Source organism: Medicago truncatula, unplaced genomic scaffold, assembly GCF_003473485.1.
Source record: "Medicago truncatula cultivar Jemalong A17 unplaced genomic scaffold, MtrunA17r5.0-ANR MtrunA17Chr0c02, whole genome shotgun sequence".
NCBI lineage: Eukaryota > Viridiplantae > Streptophyta > Magnoliopsida > Fabales > Fabaceae > Medicago > Medicago truncatula.
In genome coordinates, this window is record NW_024340361.1 from 15,828 (window position 1) to 23,549 (window position 7,722).

Below are 7,722 nucleotides of genomic sequence, written 5' to 3' on the forward strand. Positions count from 1 at the left end.
AAAAAGGCTGCTCGCCGTGACGAACTCAAAACAGGTGCTCTCGGGAGTTTTGACATTTTTCTCACTAAATCTTCATTTTTAAGTTCCCTATTCATCTTTTTAATCTGAAAATTGTCCTAGACCTCTCTAAAATCATCTAGGCACTTAAAACTATCCATTTTACAGCTTATAACAACACTTCAAAAATCATGATCTCTCAGGTACATACTCGCCATGGCGAGTGGTTCTGCTCCCGAGGCGAGCCATGAAGTTGCTCACTCGCGAGGCGGGAAAGTCTACTCGCCTAGGCGAGCGATGAATCTCAGCACTGACAGAATGCACGTTTTTCCCCAAAAATCCAATTTTCTCACTTACACTCCCCAAATTGGTTTATAGATGTGTAATAACTTGTTGTATGCACTCAAAACCTATTTCTAACATCAGAACAACAATTCCTACACTCAATTCACCCAAAAACCTAGAATTCAACATAAACCTTAAAATTCCCAATTCCCACATAAACCTGTTAAAATCAAAATAAGAATTTATCAACTACACTATTGAAGTAAACCACACCCTTACCTTAGTTTTGCAGAAAGAAATGCACATTGTCATACCCCAATTTTTGACCTAAGGCCCCACTGACACATGTCACTTGACTCTGATCGATCTCTGATTTTTCAGTAAAAATTCGGCAGGGAGGTATTTTAAAATACCTCATCTTTGATTCCGAGTCGGGCCCTCTTTTCTCTCTTTATTTTCTTTTTATTTTCATTATCTAATTTCCATCTTTTATTAATTTTAATTTTAAGTTTAATTACTATTTTTATATTTAATAATTTTTATTTTCCATCTTTTAATTTTTTTTTCTCTTTACATAATTTAGTTTAATTTGTTTTTATTTTATTTCGTATAAGATTTATTTTATTTCTTTTTAATTAATTAGTGTCCAAAAAAAAAACAAAGTGTCAATAGGTCCAAAAATAAAATGTCCAAGGTCTAAAAAAAAATTAAAATCAAAATGTCAACTTTAACATTCCTTTTTCAAAATTCACATAATTGTCCATCATTTCCATTAAACCAATTTTCCTTTTTTCATCAAATTCCTCACCTATAAATAGAGCCCTCATTCCACACAATTTCACACACCAAAAGTTCTCTTGAGTTGTCAAAGAACTTTTCTCTCTTCTCCCTATTTAGCTTGTGGTGACGAGCTATTCTTTTCTTCTCCCTCTTTTTTCTGTCCCTTCGGAATTTTGTCCCTTCGGTAATTTTTGTCCCTTCGGTTGTCCATTTCTTTTATTTTCTTGCATTTTATTTCTTTTTTAGCATTTTTGCATTTTTATTTTATTTTATTTACCATTTTAATTATTGTTATTTATTTTCCAGCAATTAGAATGTATTTAGGTCCAATGTAAATATAAATGAGAAAAGTGTGTGGGTGTGTGTGTCCTTTTATTTCTTTACCACCTTAGATATATCCAAAAATGTAAAAAAATTAGATTAGGGATTTTGTGGTGATCCAACGTCACTACAAAAATCCACGCGCTTTTATTTTTATTGCTCCGTTAGTTTAATTTTCATTTAATATTCCAAAAACAACAAAAACATGCAAATAATCAAAAATCACAAAAATATTTTCATAAACAAACCTTGATCTTAAATCAAGTGACCGTCTTTTATTTTATTTTCTTAATCAAACTTTAACCAATTTAATCATATTTTGAGTCATTTTCTTTTAATATAAAAAATACAAACAAATTCTTATTTGCCACTTGACTTTTCATTTTAAAACCTTTTTTCAAAACTAATAAAAAACACTCAACAAATCAAACGTCAATTTCTACCCCGAACTACGAGGTTTTGATCCCTCACGGGTACGTAGGCAGAGGACCATGTCCTTCCAAATCAATAAAAATGTAGATAAATTAGGTCTCACTTTCTTCTTTTCTTTTAATCATCGCATTAATTTTTTTTCAAAAGCAAGCAAGTTATAGCACATTAAATTAAATAAAACCAAGAGGTTCCCGTAGAGTACTACGGACATAAAGGGTGCTAACACCTTCCCTTTATGAAACCAACCCCCGAACCCTAAATCTTTTCAAATAGGGGTAGTTTGAACTTTTTTCCCCTTTTCATAATAAAATTAAATGTTCAGTCGTGAAATAATTTAGTGAGTCAAAAGCTAATAAAATAGCCTTGATCTCCGAAAAATGACGCGACACACATCAAATCGATTTCCTTGGCTCTACTTGCTCTTCTCTCCCTTTTCTCCCAAAAGCTTGGTTTCACGTAAAAGCAGTTCTGACTCTTTCTTTTCCTAACTCCTCAAAATATAACTCCCCTTATTTCATTTACTCCCCCTTAATTCTATTAAATCCTAATTAACTCCCCAACCTTCAAAATAATATTAATTTCCCACTTATTCTAATTATTATTAAAATAAATTATATAATAAAATAATGCACACCACATAAATCACAATTAATATTTAAAATCACATAAAAGACTCTAAATAAATCCAAAATAAATAAAATAACGACTAGGGCGTTACATATCAGAACATATTTCTCTTCCCTCTTAAAGTCATTATCCTCAGCATGGAGTTTTCGACAAGATTTGATCTAGAGAAGAGTTTGATCGAAGCCAAGTAGTTGTTGTCAAAGAAGGAAGAATTCAAATTCAAAAGTAGTGGTTTCCTTAGTGAAGACGTGGGGTACAAGAAGTTTTCGACTGAAGGAGTGCTCTTTGTGGCAGTTAACTTTTTCAAGTTATATTTACTATGTATAAATAGTAGTTTTTCATATGAAAAATAGGTCGCAAATCACTTATAGAAATTCCAGAACTCGAAGTATCGACGTTTAGAGAAAAGAGTCATACATAATGTATGTAATCTGATTTGTCAAACCACCTTTACATTAATGTAATGCAATTTACCTTTTCTTTAAGTTTATCCGTGTACTTGCAAAAAGTACAATAAGGGATTCTAGGGTTAAGAATCGTATATTAAGGTTTTAGACTGATTATTGGATATCTGAGAGTGTGTTCAAGGATGGTATTTATGGCCTTCTATGGGATTGGATTTCGGTTGCTTAGTCTCCAAGTAATAGGGGTATTTATGCATTTAGGGCGGTTTCTAGAAGATTCTAGAGATTATTGAGCCGACACCGTGAATAATACGCGCCCAGGGCCCTAGGGCTTCCTTTAAGGGTGTTTAGACCTTCTTGAGGGGTCTAAACGCCCTTTTGGAGGTCTTTTAGGTCCTTAGGAATATTATGACGGTCCACTATTTAATAAAAATCTTTCATAAAACATCAATAATTTGCAGCGGAATATTCTTCAATCATTAAACACCATCATCAACGTTAAATCCTAACACAAAGGCATCAACATAATAGTCATCAAACATTGTTCAATTAACAATAAAAGGGCTACATCAGCATGTTTCAAAAATTGATACATAAGGAATGAAAATAACAAGTAATCCCCATCCCGTACGTATCAGAGCCCTAGACACTTGAGCCACCACCTACTACTCAGGATCACCTACAAGTTACCTGTAACACCCCGTTTTCCCAATATACAAATTTCCTAAACATTTATCAGAGTAAAAACCATAAACGGGATATCACATAGAAACGTAATCCAAAAACAGTTAAATAACAATTTAACTTTCGCATAATATCTTAACATAGCAGCGGAATATTAATTCGGAAATCATAAATCAGTTTGGCACGCAGGCCCCAACAAAGTATCTCAAAAGAGTTAAAAAATAACATATTAATCACGTAAAAGAATGAAGCATGTTATAGCATATAACCCCATCCCGTTACGTATCAGAGCGACCTAGACGACACAGAGAAGGCAAGGCCACTCACGACGGCAACTGCACACTAAGCACGATCACCTGCAAGTTACCCATACGAAGGGCAACATTTTCAAGCAGAAGGGGTGAGATTTCATAACAAAATAACATTAATCAATGTAATTGCGAATCATAAATTAACATCATAATCATTTCTTTAACAACATTGCATAATTGCTAAACAGTTATCGCGTAATCATATATCCAATTATCATGAACAACATAACATAATTGATAAACACTTATCACGTAATCACATATTCAATCATTATCAACAAGGCATCTTAATCATGACAATGTGGCAATGCTCCTAGACTCCTTATATGTATGTGGTACCAATCGTCATCATAAGTATTAATATACTTTAATCGTGCGGAGGACAAAACTCCTATAAAACGTGCGGAGGACAAAGCTCCTAATGATCGTGGTGAGGACTAAGCACAATGAGATGCTATGCATGGACTCTTATGGACAAAACATCGTAATCAACATATCAACATGCATCCAATAATTTGGAGCTAAACTTCATCATATACTTATGCACTTAGTTAAATAACGGAAGCATCATAAACAAATCACATAACAAAATGATATCATTATATCAATAGCTTATAAATCACATCATTATCAAACCTTCATATCTTGCATGAATATACAATACATTAGTTCATGTTCAATTAATATCAACATAACTTAAACAACTCTACTGACTGCATTAAACGTCATCATTAGGTCTCAATACCAATTAGGGGTTCGCTCTTGATCAACACGTGCGACAAAGATCGCACAAACACTCAAGCAACTACATTTTGGTTGTGCTCGCGAGGCGAGAGTTCTTACTCGCCATGGCGAGTACCACTCAACTCCCAAACTAGCGTTGTTCTGGGTTCCCTCTGATCCTACATTCATTCCTAATCAATACTAGGCATGTTCAGGCACTCAAAGGCACTCAAGGTCCAACTAAAAAGGTCGAAACACAAAATATGACATGCTATCTGCCTAAGCTCGCGAGGCGAGGAAGGGTTGTTCGCCGTGGCGAGTGATGCCAGAAATGTAACGCCCACTTTCGTTTAATCGTTGATTTAATTGAGTTTAGGCAATTATATTATAATTATATAGTATATGCATGATTTTGGTATGTTTTGATGATTTGATTGATGACGTGATAAGTTATGAGTTTTGGAGGATTTGATTATGATATGAGATTTATTTTATTGTTAAATAAAATAAAGATTTGAAAATAATATAAAATATTTAGTTGAGGGCTGTTTTGATATTTTAGATAGTTTTGGGGGTGAAAGTGAGATAAGGTAAGTAATTAGGAAGAGATATAAATAGGAGAGGACCTAATATTTTAGAAACTCATTGTACGTGAAAACTTTTGGAAAAGGGAGAAAAGCTTAGAGAGGAGCAAGAGACCAAGAGGGCTGCGATTTTCTTCATAACCAGGTAAGGGTGGGACTAATAACTCAGTAACATTAATCTCTGTAATTCTGATGATTAGTTGACAAAGTTAGGATTGATTTAGAGAAGTTTTGGAATTAGGTCAAAACCCTAAAATTTGAGAATAAACGGTAAAACTTGTTTAGATTGATGAAAGAACCGTCCTTTAACCTTAGAATATGTTTAGGAAGAATTCTGGAATCAAAACCAAGCTTAGAACCATGTGAATCGACGGATTTTGGTGTTTTTAGGAAGCCTGGCCGTAGCGACATTCATCGCTCGCCACGCGAGCCTTTTCCCTTCGCCTCGCGAGTTGTTTGGTGCAACTCGCCATGGCGAGCAAACCTTCCTCGCCTCGCGAGCTTAGGCAGAGTGCATGTCATATTTTGTAGTTTCGACTTTTTAGTTGGACCTTGAGTGCCTTTAAGTGCCTAAACATACCTAGAGATGATTAGGAATGATTTTAGGACAGGATTGAACCCAAAACAACATTAGTTGGGAATCTGAGTGGTACTCGCCATGGCGAGTAAGAACTCTCGCCTCGCAAGCAAGTCCAGAATGTAGCTGTTTGAGTGGTTGTGCGATCTGTGTCGCACCTTTTGATCAAGAGTGAACCCCTAATTGGTAATGAGACCTTATGATAACGTTCAATGCAGTCTGTAAAAGCTATTAAGATATGTTGATATTAATTGAGCATGATTAATGTATTATGCATTATGTGAGATATAATGAAACGATTATGATTCTATTGAATTGTTGTTGATATATTGATATCTCCCTGCTGATATGTGACTTGACTATGCTGCTGCTGTTATTTAACTGAGTATGCAATGTTTATTTATGAATATAATGAAAATGATGACGTTTCGCTTCAAGTTATTGAATGCACATGATTACGATGTTTTGTTGTTAAGAGTCCATGCATAGCATATCATTGAGCTTAGTCCTCACCACGAATATTAGGAGCTTTGTCCTCCGCACGTTTTATAGGAGCTTTGTCCTCCACACGATTAAAGTATATTTATACTTATGATGACGATTGGTACCACATGCATATACGGAGTCTAGGAGCATTGTCACATTGTCATGTCTATTATGCTATGTTGATGATGATTGATTATGTGATTACTTGATAAAAGCTTATTAAGGTTACAATGATGATTATGTTTTAAATTGATTATGATCAAGATTAATTAGGATGTTAATTCATGATTCTTTATTGCATTGATTAATGTTATTCTGTTATGAAATCTCACCCCTTCTGTTTGAATGTTACCTCGACCGTGGGTAACGTGCAGGTGATCGTGCTTAGTGTGCAGTTGTCGTCGTGAGTGGCCTTGCCTTCTCTGTGTCGTCTAGGTCGCTCTGATACGTAATGGGATGGGGTTATATGCTATAACATGCTTCGTTCTTTTACGTGAACTATTATGATAATTTCTGTTTGATTAACTCTTTTGAGACACTTTGTTGGGGCCTGCGTGCCAAACTGATTTATGATTTCTGAACTAATATTCCGCTGCTATGTTAAGATATTATGTGGAAGTTAAATTATTATTCGCCGTGGCGAGCGATGCCAGAAACGCTCGGGAGGCGAAAGGAAAGGGCTCGCGAGGCGAGGATCATCACTCGCCAAGGCGAGCGATGAAGAGAAGCTCGGGCATACTAAGGCTTTTCTCGAAAATCCATCAAACAACATGGTTCAAAGCCTAATTCTGATTCCACAATCCATCCTAAACATGTTCTAAACAAGTTTTACCGTTTGATCATCAATTTTTAGGGTTTTGACCTAATTCCAAAACTTTTCTAAATCAATCCTAACTTTGTCAATTAATCATCAGAATAACAGCAATCAACGTTATTGAATTATTAGTCTCACCCTTACCTTGTTTTGCAGAAATCGCAGCCCTATCTCTCTTGGTTTCTCTTCTCTTGGCTTTTCTCCCTTTTCTCCAAAAACGTACGTACAACAATGTTTTTCTCAAACTAGGTCTAACCTTTTTATATCTCCTCTTAATTACTTATCTTATCTCACTTTCTCCCCCAAAACTATCTAAAATATCAAAACAACCCTCAACTAATATTTTATATTATTTTCAAATCTTTATTCTACTTAACAATAAAATAAATCCCTTAATCTTATCAAATCTTCCAAAACTCATAACTTATCACGTCATCAATCAAATCACCAAAATCATTGTAAATCATCAAAGCATATCAAAATCATGCATATATTATATAAATATAATATAATCGCCTAAACTCGATTAAATAAACAATTTAACGAAAGTGGGCGTTACATTACCCATCGGAAGGGCAACATTTCCAAGCAGAAGGGGTGAGATTCACAACAATAATAATAGATATAAAATTCATCAATTGAATCTAACACCCTATCATAATAATAATTATTCAATATACATATATATTTCATAATT